The sequence below is a fragment of the Tenrec ecaudatus genome, chromosome 6, assembly GCF_050624435.1.
Source record: "Tenrec ecaudatus isolate mTenEca1 chromosome 6, mTenEca1.hap1, whole genome shotgun sequence".
Taxonomy (NCBI): Eukaryota; Metazoa; Chordata; class Mammalia; order Afrosoricida; family Tenrecidae; genus Tenrec; species Tenrec ecaudatus.
In genome coordinates, this window is record NC_134535.1 from 129581876 (window position 1) to 129599990 (window position 18115).

Sequence of the window (18115 nt, forward strand, 5' to 3'; positions counted from 1 at the left end):
TCGCGGTGTGACATCCGAGACCTCTGGAGATTCCCTCTCTTTCCCTCTGCAGTGATTCAGGTCCTTCCTGAGTTCCATAGGTTCTTGGAATCAGAGCCACTCTCTGGGGTGCACTGCCAGGGACGGGTGGTCCCATAAACAACATACGCAGGGGCTCTGTTGTGCTGCGTACTAATCTGTAGCAAACCATTTTGTCTGGTGAATTAAGTCCGTGCCTACCTTGCTTACAGCCACGCTGGTTCCTGCGCCCTCAGACACTGCTGGGAAGCAGGGCGGGAAGAGGGAGACAGCGGGGAGAGGGAAGGAGAGCGCAGTTCGCAGGCCCTGGCCTCTGCACCTCTGCATGGTTTCGTTTCCCAAGGCAACTGCCTCCGTGCCTGGACACACACACTTTCTCAGAAATGATGGTCATTGCTGTCCTCCTTCCTGTACCAACTTTGGCAAATACTGGCCGGAAACCAGTCTTTTCTACTTCTTACTGGAATGGTAGCCGGGCGGCTGGTTGCTGTTTCTGGAATTTGTATGTTATTTGTGCCTCAGCTCCTGCATGAAGAAGGGAGTGTCTCACTCCCCAGGCCTCGTGCGCTCGCACATGTGGTCCATGCACGCAGTGAGCATTCTTCCGGGACCCGCCAGTGTGGTCGGGCCCTTGTTGGACCATGGAGGGGAGCAGGTCAGAGGGCTGTGGAGCATGCCCCTGTCTCCTAGTGGTGGCCAGTCTCGCCGGGGAAAGTGACCCGGACGAGGGGAAGTCAGGGGGCCATTTCCAGAAACCAGCGCAGGACAGACCCACCCCACGTGATGTCTGAGATGAACACAGTCTGCAAAGAAGGTAAATAAAGCAGCTCTCAAAGTGTTAAAATGTAGGCCCCCTCCCAGACCTATCAAAATTTTACAAAATTTAAAAATAAAGAAAAGGTGCTAGCCATGGGGGGCGGGGGTGTGCACGTTCGGGCCATCATATAAATTCCAACTCACAACAACCCAACAGGACAGAAAATAACTGCTCCTTAGGGGTTCTGAGACTATAAATCTACAGAGCCAGCCAGCCTCGTTTCTCTGCCCAGGAGAGGCTGGTGACCTTACTTAACACACCATGGTACCAGAGCGCCCTAGCCACTTTACACTGCACTCAGTCAACCTATATAACTCACTACTCCCTATGTTGAAGTAGATTGGCAATGTGATTAGGCTTGGGTGAGTGGGTAGATAAGTCCCCACAATGAGGATGTTTGGGGTCGGGGCCTCCTGACACTTGAGACTAGCACCCAGAAGATTAGTGTGTTCTGGCTTGGGTTCTGCCCCTCATGTGTCATGGACCACCCATGGGCGTTGGAAAATGACAGCTTCAGCTGCCTCCCCTAAACAAATAGCAAGTTGTGCGGGGTGGTCTCTTGTCTCTCCCCTCTCCCCCACTTTGGCGCTGCTCAGAGGGACCCAGAGCAGCCTGGTGGCACAGTGGTTAGCAGTCGAGAACATTCACTGCTTGGACCACCCAATGTCACGTGTGTCTGAGAAGAGCTGAATCAATGTTTGGGTCGCTGGGTGTAAGTTTAATTTAATTTAATTTACCTCTTCAGGAGCACACGTACTTCCAAGTTCTGTGGGGTGTGAGGCCTTCACCATGCCCAGAGACCTGCCACTGGAACTCAGGTAAACGGGTTTAGGAGCTTGGTGGGGTGAAACACCAGGTTGTGAAGCTGGAAATAGCCCAGGAGGTTTCTTAAACCCCCTAAGCTTCTGCAAAACAGAAAGCATCTCATCCTTTTTGTACGATTATTGGGAGGGACAGGCGTGAGCGCGTGTGTAGAGTCATGGGTACAGAGAGGGCAGTTTGTGTTGTGATTGTGATTGTTCCATGGTGGGAGGTATTTGCATTTTCATACAGTAGGCTGGATGACGTGGGTCCTTGGGTTAGAAGAACGAGAGAGAGAGAGAGAGAGAGAGAGAGTTTTGAATGAGTACGCCTAATGTGGCTATTTGAGAAGGTATACAGATTTCAAACCACATGTTCAGAGACATGGGATCCCCGTGGCAGTTAGCCAACCATGTCTCTTCCTGGCCAAGATGCAGGTTTCCCTGGTATTTTGTGGTTGTTAGTGGGTGCGTGGATCCCGCCCCCCCGTGGGTGATGGAGGAGAGCTGTTGCCCAGGGTGTCCTCAGCTTGTCACAAGGCCATTGCCAGCCGGGTTTGAACCACTGCCTTAGGCTGGCAGTTCAGTGTCACCCAGGACGTTCCTCTGGCAATCGTGTCCCTTAAAACACAGTAGGTCTTCATCAATTTGCTTCTGTTTAACTCGTCACCGGTCAGCACGTGGGTCAAACATTTTATCTGGACAAAGTCTTTGTTTTCTGCGTTTTTTGTTTGGTTTTGTTTTGAATAGTTCTGTTGGCATATCATTCGCTTAAGATACAATTCGGCGGCTTAAACATATGAAAAAGCGTGTGACCGTCACTACACTTAATCTTAGGACAAGGTCTTCATTCTGATGGCCCATTGTTATTAGTTCCCCACTACCACCACCACCCCAACTGCCCAGCTGCCCCTGCTATAACCTTAAGAAGGAACTCTTAGTCTAGTTACTGTCTCTGTGGATTCCCTCTCTTGGATTTCATCTAAAGAAAGTCATACAGAAAACCCCCACAACAAAATAAAACACAGGAAAAAACCTCAATCCAAGAGAATGCAGAATAAACCAGAAACTAGCATGACTTAAAGAGTCAAAAGGGAAAACAATCACATGTTGAGTTTTAGCCTAACCATATCTGCAGTGATCCATTTTCCAATGCACCCCTGAGGGTAAGACTATTCACGTCCCTGGTCAATGGTAATCTATATGGGGACTGTGTAGTTACATAATCTGGTGTCAATTTGGGACTTGAGAAGATTAAGCGAGAAGGGATGGAGTCTAGTCTGTCAATCGGGTTACAGCCAATGAGGCCTCTGTGTGGGCATGGTCTTCCCCTGAGCATTCTAGGAATTCTGGCATTTCCTCTTTGGAGGCAGGAGATACTTTCTTCTCTCTTGGCTCACTCCCTGAGAGATGCTCTACTGACAAGCTACATGGAGTTTAGCTGATAGAGCCAGAGCCCTGGAGCTGTAGGAGCCATGTGGAGACCCCTACCAGTACTGAGATGCTTCTACCACCACTGGATCCACAAGACCTTCCACTCACTGGCTTGTGATCTTCCTGCATTCTGCATCATTGCATGTGCTGCATGAGTCTGAAGAGGACTTGTAAGATTGGTATTGGATATATGGGCTAGTATCAGACTTATGGACTTGATCTTGACTGGACTGGGATGTTTTCACAATATTCAACTGCTCTTATGTATAGAAGTCTTTCTTATACACATATGAGTGTCTATGAATTTGTTTCTCTAGTCTACACAGACTAACACAGGGACTCTGCAAATAGATTTTAGGCTTTCACTGTCATCCATAGCCTTCTGCAAACCAGGTGCTCATAAGTTAAGCTCTAATATAATTCCCTCCTCTGGTCTTGGATTTTATTATTTATAATCCTTGAATCACACAGGTTGGTGTGCTCCTTCCACGTGGACTTAGCGCACGCTTCACTTAGCTGCTTGCTTTCAGAAGCTTCAAGTCCACTAGGAGTGCCTCAACGGAAAGGCCTAGTAATCTACCGTGGAAAGATCACTCATTGGGAACACCATGGAGCACAGTCCGATTCTGACACAAGAGAGTTCCCCATGAGTAGGAGTGGACGAGAGGCCAGCTGGGGTTGATAACAGGTTTACTGTTTTGTTTTCAAAATGCTTTTGTACTCCGTGATGCTATTTAGGTTTCCGTGTACTTTCGATATTTTTAGTGTGACAACATAAATACACCCCCAAAATTGCCATCTTTAAGTGTGTGGTTCAGTGATACTCATGACATTGGCCATGCTTCACAGTCACTCAGAGTAGATGCTCCGTTGATGCTCCCTCGTCTACTGAGGTCGCTGGTGGTCCCTGGTCTACTTTTGTTTCTCTGCATTTGTCTATTCCGATGTAAATGGGTCACACATTACTTGTCCTTTTCTGACTTCATTTCAATCAATACAAAGATGCCAGGGCGCACCTATATTATACATCGCATGTATCCAAACTTCACTTCTTTCTATGACTACGTAAAATCGCATTGTATCATGTTGTTGTTGTCCATTCTGGTCACAAGAACAGTGCTCAACAGGCAATTTATTGCAATAACTGCACACATCACAAAAGAAGAGGGGAAATGCCTTAACCCAACATCTCCAACAATTAAATAAGAAAAGAGAGGGGGGAAGTCTATCATCAACATAAGGAATAATAAAGATTAGAGCAGAAATCACGCATTTTAATCAAGTTGAGTTTTGTTCATAGGACGCTTTGGGAGAGGCTAGAACTAACTGCCTCTGTGGTTTTCCAACACAGGAGTGTAAGACCCATTCTTCTCCCACAGAGTGGCAAGTGGTTTCAAACTGCTGACCTTTTGGCTACCAGCCCAATGTGTAAACCACTACACCACAGGAACCCCACCAGGGCAAAGCCACCTGCTGCTCCATTCGAGAAAGAGGAGGCTTCTGCTCCTATAAAGGGTCCCAGTCCCAGAAGCCCACAGGGCAGTTCTAGTCTGTCCTACAGGGCCGCTGTGCGTCAGCATCGACTTGATGGCAGTGAGTTTGATTGGGTCTTTGAGAGTATAAATAATTGAAACAGAAAATCAATGGAAACAAATGATAAGACTCCAAGTTGGTTCTTTGAAAGAGGTCATAAAATTGCTCAAGCTGCTGAGAAAATTATCAAAGAAAAAGCAGGATAGCGCATGTAAAGAATCAGAAATGAAATCGAGGGTGTAACAATAAAACCAAGAGGGGAAAAAGAACAACATCACACCATAAAGAACTGCACTCAAAGGGATTTGAGAAAATCTAGAATAAACAGACACATTTCTAGAAACACACTACCCACTCCCTTAGACGGATGTTGAAACGCTGAATAAACTCATCACAAAAGGAGAATTGAGCAGGCCATTACAAAGCTCCCAGTAGCAGCAGAAGCCCGGGCCCAGTGCTTCACTGGAGTGTCCCCAACACACACTCGGAGAAGAGCTGATACCAGTAGTGCCACTCAGGCTCTTCCAGGAAACAGAAAAGGATGGAGCGCTCCCAAATTCATTCTACGGAACAAGCCAGGGGCCAAAGCCAGGTAAAGGTTTCACTGAATAGCTACCTCAATAGCTATAGACCAATAACCCCTCATGAACATAGATTTTTTAATTCTCAAAAACATCCTAGCCAAAGAAAGTCAACAGTGTATTAATATATATATACAAGTGGGAGTCATACCAGCTATCTAAGGATGGGTCAACATTAGAAACATAATCAATGTCATCCACCACATAAATAAAGAAAAAAAAACCAAGATCATATCAATCAATGCAGAAAAAGCACCTGACAGAATCCCAAACCTATCCCTCGTAAACACACTCAGCAAAATAGAACATAGGAAAAATCTCTCAAAATAACAAAGGGCATATATACAATCATGGTAGTCAAAACAACCTGGTCCTGGAACAACGATAGATGCATAGACCAATGGAACAGAATTCAGAACCCCAAATAAACCGTCTACCTATGGACAGCTGATCTTGGACAAGGAGCTGAAATTCATTTAGTGAGAAGCAATCATCCATCTCTTTAGCATAGAGGACAGGCCAAAGTAGACACCCATTTGCAGAAAAACAAAGCAAGAATCTATATCTTACACCATATACAAAAATGAACTCAGGATAAGTCAAAGACCCAAAATTCAAACCTACAATTATAAAGATCATCGACGAAAACATGGAGACAAACTTCCAAAAAGTCAGTGCCATCAAGTCGATTCCAAGGCAGAGACCCTGTAGGTCACGGTAGAATCGACCCTGCGGGTTTCCAAGCCGGCACACCTTTGCGGGAGCAGAGAGTTTCATCGTCCCCTGCAAAGTCGCAAGTGGATTTCAACTGCTGGCCTTGAGGTTAGCAGCCCAACACAGAATCACTCTACCACCAACGTGCTTTCAAGACAAACTCAGGGGGCTGTGCTCTCAAACCTGACTAAATATACGCATACAGCAGAAGACAAACCAGATGACTGTGACCCCCTAAATATCACGTTCATCCAAAGATTGCACCAAAAGAATTGAAAAGCATCTTTTGGCTGGAGGACAAAATTGTGACAAGGATATATCAGACAATGGTGTGATCTCTACAATGTATCTTTTAAAATGTCAACATTTCAACAAGAGAAAGATAACTAATCCAATTAAAAAGTCGGCAGAGAACATGAACTGACATCTCACCAAAGAAGATATTCACATAACAAACACATAAACAGATCCAAACAGCAGTGAATTCTCTCCTCATCCCAGCATTGATAGCAAAGTTAAAAGCAACAACAACAAACTCTGGCAAGACTGTGAGCGACTGGAAGACTCACACTGCTGGCAGAAGAGTAAAACGACGCACCCATATAGAAAACAGCATGTGCTTGCCTTAAAAACTGAATCAGAAATACCAACAATCCCACTCTAGGCATATAATCTTCCAGAAATAAGAGCCAGGTCATTAATACACACGTGCATCTTCATCACAGCACTATTCACAAGTATCAAAAAATGAAAAGGAAGTAACCTCCATGCCCCTTCATCAGAGGAACGGTTAAACAAATTATGGGACATGTAATAATGAAATAGTATACAGCACCGAAGAAGAAGGCCACTGACTCCCTGAAATACTTCATAACATCGATGAACCTCTAGGACATTACACTGAGCAAAAGTAATCAGTCACAAAGGACAAATATGGTATGAGACCACTATTAGAAAAAGTTTTAAAAAAGAAAAAAAGGTTAAAAGTAATAGAGGTAAATACTCTTATGTACACGCTCCTGCTGCAATAATGGTGATCTGCAAGCAGATGCATGGAGAGACAGGCAGGCTTATAAACTGTGAGGAGAGTAGGAGTCTACACACACACACACACACACACACACACACACACGACAGAGGATATTTGTACAGAGGTATTTACTTTTGCGTGGATTCCTGGTGGCGTAGTGAGTTAGGCATGAGACTGCTAACTGCAAGTTCAGCAGTTCAAACTCATCAGCTGTTCTCAGGAGAAGTATGAGACTTTCTACTCTTGTTAAGGTGTACAGCCTCAGAAACCACAGAGGCTGTTGCACTGTGTCCTATCTGGGGTGTTAGAAGTTGGAATCAGTTGGTTGGCAGTGAGTTTGGCTTGATTTCCCTTTGCTTGAAATACAGCCACGAATGGAGTGGAGCATCCAAAATGCCAAGTTATGGAACGTTCTTAGAGATAACCAAACACCTCGAGGGAATGAGGCATGGGGCCTAGGGGCTAAGGACCCAAGTTTCAGGGGATACTAAGGTCACTTGGCGTGACATAGTCATCAGCGAAAACATTCTACATCCTATTTTGGTGAGTAGACACTGGAGTCTTATAAGCTTGTGAATGACCATCTAAGCTGCAACTATTGGACAGTGTAGAGTAGAGCTTCCCTCTTTGGGTTTCCAAGGCTGTAAATCTTAACTGGGGCCAAGAACTTCATCCCTCTCCTTTGGAAGCGGATAGATTTGTACTGGGGAACTTGCAGCTGGCCACTACGGCACCAGGGCTCCACAGTCAAACAATAGGTGGACTCGTGATGAAGAGTAACACCAAAGAGGTCTGCACTCCTTAGAACCATCAGCCAGCCGAAACCCAAAAGCAGCATCTGCCTAAAGACGTTCCGAGGGAAAGGCTAGGGAAGAAGGAGTGGAAATTGGGAGGAAGTGAGACGAGGGCTGTTAAATTGTGGGATTGCAATCAATGTCCTTGTGGTGGTTACATAATCTGGTGTCAACTTGAGACTACTTAGAGTGAAGGGGTGGAGACTGGCCTGTCAATCAGGTTTCAACTTGATGACCCCAATTGGAGGCTCGATGGAGATAAAATAGCTCACTCGAGGCCAGATACACCTCTGCCTGTGACACATTCGTGCTGACAAGCCACACGGAGCTAAACTGATGGAGCCAGAACCCTGGAGCTGGGGGAGCCACTGTGGAGACCCACACCAGTGCTGAGATGCTCTCACTGCGACTAGATCCACAAGACTTTACCCACTGGTCTATGATCTTCCTGCATCCGGAGTCATTACATGTGGTGCATAAGTCTGAAGAGGAACTTCTAGATTGGTATCAGACCTATGGGCTAATATTGGACTTGATGTAGACTGGGCTGGATTATTTTGTCCTTACACAATTGCTGTTTGATATAAAGTTCTCTCACACACACATGAGTGCTTCTGGATTTGTTTTCTAGTCAACCCAGATTAACAGTCATAAAGCAAAAGCGTGTTTGAATTGTTGAGTGGAAAACCAATGAATGTGCTCTGTAAACTTTCACCCAAATCCCAACAGAAAGTGTTGGGTGTTTATTTTGTTGTGTTTTGTTTTAATGTAGTTGGATGAGGGAGGAAAAAAATTGCTGATGCCCTTTAACCCAGAAATTCCGGTTCTAGGAATCATACACAAAGGAAATAATCAGAAATGTGGATTGAATTCACGTACAAGGATGTGCACCAAAATGCTATCTTTAATAATGAAAAATTGGAAACAACCTGAATTCCCAGAGCCTTGAGAAGAGTTGAATATGTTCTGATAAAGCTGCTGGCTGTATACTATACATATTGTAATCAGAATGTAGAAAACCAACCCTACACGGACCATTAATGTTTTTCAGCAAGTACATGTTACTTTGGCAATCAGAAAGGTAATGAAGATAAAACATATGATGATATCAAAACAGTTAATGAGGTGAGGAAATGCAGTACAGGACTGAGTTAAAAGGCATGCTACAATTCTAACTGTGAAACATTGTTGCTACTTGGTGCTGTGGAGCCACTTCTGCCTCCTAGTGAGTTCATGTGAGAACGGAGATCAGCCCATAGGGGTCTCTTGGCTGTGATGCTTTGGGAATCAGTTTGCCAGGTCTTTCTGCCATGGAACCATTGGGTAGGTTTCAGCTGCCAGCCTTGCGATTGTACCACCAGGGGTCCTGAGCATCCCTGAAACTGTTGTGGGAAAATGTCGAGGGCAGCAACGCCACACTGTCATTACAGCGGGGTTAGGAGATGACTAGTAATTGTTCTCTTTTCAGTTTCCCTGCACCTTCCCAGACTCTCGAATGAAGCTTTTCCTCTTCTGTAATCATCAGAGACCTGAAAGCTCTTATAGAAGATAATGGTGCAGAAGAAGAAAGTGAGCATGCACCAAAGCACCGGTCACAACTGCAAGAGGGAGGGCAGGACCCCCCCCCCCTGGGACCCTCTATGACGGCACAGATGGTGGCCTGAGTAATGGAACTAGTTTTGCTTGGGCGAGTGATGGGCCAGCTACAGGGAACTAGCCACTTGTTCCACCTCCCAGATAGACAGAGGGGTTCGTGTGACATGGTTCTGGTCAATGAGATATAGCCGAATTCTGCAGAGGGCTCGGGGGAGTTACCCCTGCCTGGTTTCTCCTTTTTTTTTTTTTTTAAATCTCTCTCTCATCTATTTAATCATTTTATTGGGGGCTCGTACAACTCTGATCACAATCCATCCATCCATTGTCTCCAGTACACTTATACATATGTTGCCATCATCATTTTCAAAGCATTTTCTCTCCACTGGAGCCCTTGGTGATTTCCACCAAATCCTACTAGTCAAGACAACAATAAAGTCAGCCCAGAGTCCAGGAGAGGAAAAGTAGACTTTACCTCCAGATGAAAGGACTTCTGTACACGGATAGATACCTCATACTTTCTAGGTCCATGATTTTCAGGACGAATCCAGGTATGAATGAGCCAACTGAAGACCTACAAACTGGAAAATAGAAATAATGTGATCACTACAACTCAACATGCAAGTAAAGCTCTCATCCAATAAGGGGGAGGTCAAGAAGCGTATAGCAATCACTGAGCCTCAGTGATTCGGAGAGCCAGACATGTGTTGTCAATTCGTTTGACTCCAGAGTTAAGGAACATGGTTCCTGTGTTAGTCTGGGTATATTAGAGAAACAAATCCATAGAAACCCATATGTACAAGAGAGAGTTTTATATAAAGGTTAAGTGCACACCAAGAAAACATCCCAACCCAGTGCTGTCCAAGCCCACAAGCCCAACATTAACCCATATGTCTGACACCAATCCACAAAGTCCTCCATCTCACAAAACACAGTCAATGATGCTGACTGCAGGAGGAAAGCTGAATCAGTGAATGTGTAAGCATCTCAACGCTGGCAGGGGTCTCCACATGGTGCTCCAGCACCCAGGGCTGCATCGGGGTAGGTCCATGCGGCTTCTCCTTGGGGAGGTCTTGCAGGAAGTCAGCCTTGCATGCTAAAACAGGGAACTGGCTAAGGCAGCTGCATCCTGGTCTGACAATCACAAAGCAAGAGACCTGAGAACTAGAAAGGTGAAGCTCACTGAGCCATTTTTCCCTCCACCCTTCAATTAACCCCACATGTGTTTATCAGCCAGGTTGGCACCATAAACTTTAATGATCTCCCTGGCTTACAATACTGAAGTTCCATGCTGAATGGAACTTTTAAAAAATTTTAAGTTTCGTTGGCATATAATTCACAAAGTATACAATTCCATAGTCCAATCATCTTAAGAGTTGTACAATCCTCACCACCATGCGTTTTAGAACATGATCCTCCTTCTCATACTCATGGCTATTAGCTCCCCATTTACTGCCAGCCTCCTCTGCCATTGTGTCCTTGAGTTGTAACAATGCCAATGTGACAGAAACAACGGTGAGTTAGTGCCACGCTCCCCGCCACCTCCTCAAGGCTTCTAGAAAGCATCCAAACCAGCCCTGCCTGCAGCTGATTTCACCTCCTCTTCAGTCAACGTGGAGCCCTGATGGCTTAGTGGTTACATGTTCGGCTGGGATCTGCAACGTCAGCAGTTCAAAACCACCAGCGATCCAAGAGGAGAAGATGAGCGTTCTCCTCCTGTGAACAGGTTCAGTCTCAGAAGCTCCTAGGGGCAATTCTACCCTGTCGCATAAGCGGCGCTATGAAGCAGTGAGTTTGGGTTTTGGGGAGAGTCAGTCAGCATCGGATCCCTGGTGAGACTGTGGGTTAAGCATCGGTGGTTCAAACTCACCAGCCACTCCTTGGAGAAAAAATGAGACTGTCTGCTTCCCTGAGTCATTTAAAGCCTCAGAAACCTTCTATCAGGTTGCTAAGAGTCAGAAGTGACTCAATGGCAATGGGCTGAGGATCAGGCCATGTCTCTTGTTTGCTTCTCAGGACCCTATAAGCCCATCCTGTGATACAGACAGGCTCCTCATGGCAGCCCTCTGACCCGCGCGGGCGGCACAGACTTGGCACCTTGGAGAGGAAAACCCTTGGACTCTTTGTTTCATTTCTAGGAACAGTGATTTCACAGCCACTCCCGGGGCAGGGGAGACTGACACTCTCAGCCCAAATGTCCAGCTGCCCACTCACCTGAAAAGCATCCAGGACAGAAAACTTTGGGGCAGAGGATTGAATAAGTTTGTGGGGAACGGAGTGAAGTGCCAAAATGGCCCTTCCTGATCCCTTTGAGCCGTGCCACCGAAAAATAGCCCCTTCGTGAACATCCATTGAGTTGGCAGAAGGGATCCAAACTGTGAAATTATGGATGGAGTGGTTTTCAGTTGTGCTGTGTTGACTCTGTATTTCCATATATTATAATATAAAAGACAAAAACATAGTGTCTTAAGACAGCAAATGGATGTCGTGTCTCACAAGTCTATGGATCAGATAGTTGTGTAGGGGGGACCTGGAGTGGTTTTTCCGCTCCATGTGTCTCCAGAGGCGGCCGTAGACTGAGCTTGCCTAGCTGGCATCTGGGCTAGAGGATGAAGGACACCAAGAACATAAGCAACATCATTCTAGGAACTATCAGTCCACATGAGGCAGCCAGAGCAGAAGCGACAGTCTGCATGCAAAATTCTCTGTTGGTGGAAAAGTTTGAGATGAGACGGGTGAAATTAGAAGACACGGGTAAGAGCTGAACACATATCCAGTGTAAGAATGAGAAGAAAAAGGAATAAACACGGAGGATGAAAGATGACCGACAGAAGGATGGTTGGTGTCCGTCAGGTGGACAAGCCAGGAGATGGAACAGAAGGATTCAAAGATATAGCATGAGAACCTTCCTTGAAATGCTCTCCCACTGGGCTTAGGAGGTCTGGTGGGTCTTGATCAAGGGCAGTGTAACCGAGAGGCATTGCTGAAACCCGAATGAAAGCTGAACATGATAGTGGGACAAGAGGAAAGGAAAAGGAAATAGAGGAAGGGACTAGGAGGCAAATGGTCATTTGTAGAGGTCTAAATACAGGCATGTACATACGTAAATATAGTTATATATTATAATGGGGAAATAGATATGTGTGCATATATTTATAAGTTTAGTATTAAGGTAGCAGATGGACACTGGCCTCCACTCAAGTACTCCCTCAATGCAAGAACACTTTGTTCTATTAAACTGGCATTCCATAATGTTCACTTTCCCAACATGATTGCTGAAGACAAAATGGGGGCATAGCAAATGTAGTGAAGAAAGCTGATGGTGCCCGGCTATCAAAAGATATAGCATCTAGGTTCTTAAAGGCTTGAAGATAAACAAGCGGCCATCTAGCTCAGAAGCAACAAAGCCCAATGGAAGAAGCACACCAGCCTGTGTGATCACGAGGTGTTGAAGGATCAGGTATCAGGCATCAATGAACAACAAAAAAAATCATACCATTGTAAATGAGGGGGTGGGGGCAAAGTGGGGATCCAAAGTCCATCTGTAGGCTACTGGACATCCCCTTACAGAAGGGTCTCAGGGAGGAGATGAGCCAGTCAGGGTATAGTATAGCAACGATGAAACATACAATTTTCCTCTAGTTCTTAAATGCTTCCTCACCACCCACCCCATCCCACCCCCGCCTTGCCACTGTCATGATCCCAATTCTACCTTACAAATCTGCCTAGACCAGAGGAGGGACAGTAGTACAGATAAGAACTGGAAACACAGAGAATCCAGGACAGATGAACCCCTCAGGACCAGTGGTGAGAGTGGCGATACTGGGTGGAGGGAATGTGGATAGAAAGGGGGAACCGATTATAAGGATCTACATATAACCTCCTCCCTGAGGGATGGACAACAGAATGTGGGTGAAGGGAGACATCAGACAGTGTAAGATATGACAAAATAATAATAATTTATAAATTATCAAGGGTTCAAGAGGGGGGAGGAGGGGGGACGAAGAGCTGATACCAAGGGCTCAAGCAGAAAGCAAATGTTTTGAGAATGATCATGGTAACAAATGTACAAATGTGCTTGACACAATGGATGGATGTGTGGATTGTGATAAGAGTTGTACGATCCCCCATTAAAATTATTTTTTTTAAAGAACCTGACCTAAGATGATACCTTTCTTCTATTGAATTCAATATTGACAATTTTTCCAGATAAATGAAATTCTACATGATATGAAATAACCATCATCATAATAAAAGAGCACACTCTGACCTTTCTAAAGCAAACAGGAAACCCACAGTCATTCACACTCATGGTGACCCTGCGCAGGGTGTCAGAGGCTGTGAATCTCGAAGGAGCAGACAGTCTCACCTTTCGTTTTTTTTTTTAACCATTTTATTAGGGGCTTATACAACTCTTACCACACTCCATACATACATCAATTGTGTAAAGCACATTTGTACATTCATTGCCCTCATCATTCCCAAAACATCTGCTCTCCACTTGAGCCCCTGGCATCAGCTACTCATTTTTTTCCTCCCTCCCCGCTCCCCCCTTATGAACCCTTGATAATTTATAAATTATTATTTTGTCGTATCTTGTCCTGTCTGATGTCTCCCCTCACCCACTCTTCTGCTGTCCATCTCCAAGGAGGAGGTTATATGTAAATCCTTGTAATCAGTTCCCCCTTTCCAAACCACCCTCCCAGCATCGCCACTCATCTCTTCTCCTGAAAAGGAACTGATGGGTTTGAACTGCTGACCTTGTAGTTACCCACCCAGTGGTTACCCAACAGCACCACCAAGACTTCTTACTCTGACCTTGAGCAAGATGTACAGACTTCCTCTTTACCCCATCTCCTGGAACACCCACCCACTATAATCCAGTCAATGCCATTGTCATGGAGACTCGATGTACAGGGTTTATGAGGCTTTGTAAACATTCCCAGGAGCCAGACAGCCTCATCTTTCTCCACATGCCGTAGAGTGGCTCATGGTTTGAACTGTAGATCTTGCAGTTAGCTGTCCAGTGATTACCACCCTGGAATGGAGACTAAGATACATCGAGTCAAGGACAAAATGGGCATCTTCTCCTTAGGTGTCTAGACTGGTATCTTGATACTAGCATCTGGGGCTTTAAAGAAACTAGTCTTAAAAGTAGCCTGGAAGAAAATGTACTGTGCATACTTCTTCTCAGTTGCGAAGACCTCTCTTGTTCATCCCCTCCTGGCTCGGTCCTCTTTGCACTGCCTGGTGGACACTGAAGCTGGGCTAGCAGAAGAGGCGAGGTCAGCTCCGCCCAACCTTTAGGAAAGGAGCCCTCAAGACTTCCGTTATTTAAATGTCCTTACTCCTCTTCGCCTTTGGCAATGGAAGTAAGACTCCCAATGGGTGGAGAACAGGGTGGAAAGGTAAAGAAGAAAGGGCCTGCACCAGTCTTTGGTGAAGAGACCAGGTTAAAGTTGATGTGCTCCTCAGAGCTCACACACTGCCTGGTGCAGCTCATTACAACAGATGCTCTGGCTTGGGATCAAGACTTGGTTTTCGTCTGTACATCTTCTGTCCTTTTGCAATCCTTGACAACCAGTGCGATTGAGTACTCAGACATCGCGGTCAAAGTCCACCATCACCATTCTTGTTGCCTTTGTGAGCTCCCTTTCCTCCATCCTCTTCTGAAAGGTCAATATTCCCCAGCGTCCTTTTCGGGACCTCCCTTTCTTAATCCACCTGCTCTTCTTGGATCGTTCATCTTTGAAATTGCTTCAACTATCACTTGTTGGCCAACTATTCCTATCCCTCTACCATCAGGCCTATCTTCTCTCCTGAGAGCCACACATCTCCTGATGTACAACAAGCCCAACAAAACCAACACCATCATCTCTGCTACCAAACGGACCCCTTTTGGGCCTTCTCCAGCTTGATGATGGTTTTATCAGCTCCCAAGACGCTCAACACAGAAACCTAGCTCCTCCTTGGCTCCTCCTTCTCTCTGTTTTCCCCCACCCCACATACAAGCAATCATTTATTTTTGTGGGCTCTTCTTGCAAAAGAGCTTTCATAATCATATGTAAATTTTCTAGCCCTGGTGGTATTGTAGGCTAGGCGTTGGGCTGCTAATCACAAAGTCTGGAGTTCAAACTCCACTGCCATTCCGCAGAAGAAAGAAGAGGCTAGCTGTCCCTGTGAAGAGTCACAGCCTTAGAAGCCCTGCATAGCACACTGAGTCAGAATTGACGTGATGGCAGGAGAGGTTTTTCATTTATTTTTAATCCCAATTGACTTGATAGTAATGAGTTTGAGTTTTTTTGGTTTAGTTCAACCTAGTGTCATCTAGACTCTTTCCACCATTTTCTAACTGGTCTCCCAGGACAGTCTTATTTCTTCTCAAAACCTCTCACTGTCTTGCTAACAGAATGATCATCCAGAAACACAATTTTAATTTTGTTAAATCCCTGCTTGCTCGCAATTGCCAGGGTCTCCTCCTGGGCCAAACGTTATGATCCGGGTCCTCAGTGTACCCTGGTGTATTAGTCTGGGTGCTTTAGAGGAACAAATCCACAGAAACTCATGTATAAGAGCGAGTTTTATATAAAGGTTAAGTGCGCATCAAGAAAACATCCCAACCCAGTGCTGCCCAAGCCCACAAGTTCAACATTAACCCATTAATCCATATGTCCAACATCAATTCATAAAGTCCTCCTCCATTTCACAAAACAGACACAATGATGCCAACTGCAGGAGGAAAGCTGAATCAGTGAATGTGTAAACATCTCAGCGCTGGCAGGGGTCTCAACACAGCTGCTCCAGCACCCAGGGCTGCATTGGGGTAGGTCCATGCAGCTTCTCCTTGGTGATGTCTTGCAGGAAGTCAGCCTTGCAAGCTGAAGCAGGGAATGGCTAAGGCAGCTGCACCCTGGTCCGACCATCAGAAATCAAGAGACCCGAGAACTAGAAAGGCGAGGCTCACTGAGCCATTTATCCCTCCGCCCTTCAATTAACCTCACATGTGTTCATCGGCCAGGTGGGCACAATAAACTAACTCACATGGAATCCTGATTGCAAGCCAACCTTCACCTCATTTTCATCCTTATCCTCATTTTCAGCCCTCCACTTGCCACGGTGTTGTTTCCAACACAGGGGAACCCCACAGCTGTCACAGGACAACTGTGCCCCAGCGAGTTCCCCAGGACTGGTGTTTTGGGGCAAGTAGATCAGTAGACCTTTCTCTGACAGTCCTCGGCGTGGACCCTACAGACCAACGGACTGGGCGTGCTGAGGGCTGGTGCCTCCCAGGGTCATAGGAAATGCTCACAGCACTCCAAAGGTGCTGTGTGGCTCACACGTGCTCATGGCTCTATGTCGCTCCACGTGTGACCTCGCCTTATAAAATTCTCTCAGCAAGGTGGCACATGGGCTGTTCTCATTACTATTTCACCGCTCAACTGTCAACACCTGTGTGAAGTTCAGCCTGCCTCACTCGGCCCCATGCAGGGGGCCTTCCTGCCGGGCTCCTGGAACCTGTTGAGTCTGCCTGCATGGTGGTACAAACCACACTGAGAGCCCTTGTCTCGTTAGCAGGACCTGTCCCCAAGGTGCTGTGAGCTCCTGGAAGCCAGGGACAGCGTCTCCTTGGAATCCAGCACAGTTTCGGGCACATAGCATTCAGTACATAATCCTTGAAGAACCGGATAAATATTCAACTCACTTCATCTTGAAAGACCTTTCTGGAGATGGAAACGGCAGTACAGTACAATGCGCACAGTGGGGCGCTTTGAGGAAATAGGATGAGATGGAGGGCTGGGTACCTACTATGGACCAGGAACTGGGCATGCTAGGGGATGGTATGTCCCAGGTTTATAAGCCAGTTATCTGAGCTCAGGCTAGCCGAGAAGTCTGTCCGGGATCATAGGCAATAGGAGGGCCAGCAGCTTTGGGAATTCTCAGATCTATCCAACATGAAGTCCATACATGGGGCCCCACAGAAGAAATGGGGAGAGGCGGGGTTGGGGGGGGGGAGATAACAAAACCAGCAACACATCAACCTTTCCCACAGGCCAAACGGAGTATAGGAAGCTAAGCATGATGTGTGTCATCTCATCAGGCCCTCTTCGCAATATGTGAGGTGCATGCATTTATGATATCTCGTCTCACAGACCAGGAAACCGAGGGTCAGGGCGGAGAAGCAACTTTCCCAAGGTCACATACCTGGATGGGGCCTAGCCTAACCTTGGGGCTTGCATTCAACCGCAGGCTCACGTGAACTCTTAAGTATGCTGAAGGAACATGCTTCTTGCCTGCTGCGGGGCTGGGGTCAGAGAACCCCTAGAGGCATGAGGGGGAGAAGTCTAGCCTCTCTGATAGAGGCCAGCTCCTCCCAGCCACACGGCAGGAGCATCCTGTCTGCCCCACACCCCCATGTCTCAGCAACCCTGACCTCCGGCAGGCTGAGGGGATGCCTGCCTCCGGAAGCCCCCACATCCTGCATTCTGCGGAACCCACAATGTGACAGCTCGTCCATCCCTGCTGCACCGCACAGACGACCTGACTTGACAGGCTGGGGCCCAATTACCGGCCCCTCGGCTCAAAATAGCCCTCCGAGAAGTGTGTGGTGTCTACGTGTCCGCAGGGAGGGGAGGAGGCCCGGCCCGGCAGCCAAGGAGTCCCAGGATCCTGAGATAACAGGAACCGGATGTGCAGAGTCCCAAACATGGTGGGCTGGCCTGGGTCACAGGCTCCGCGGAGGTGAGTGGGAACCAGGATGTCTGCTCCCCGACGTGGGCTGCGTGACAAGCCCCAGGCATCCT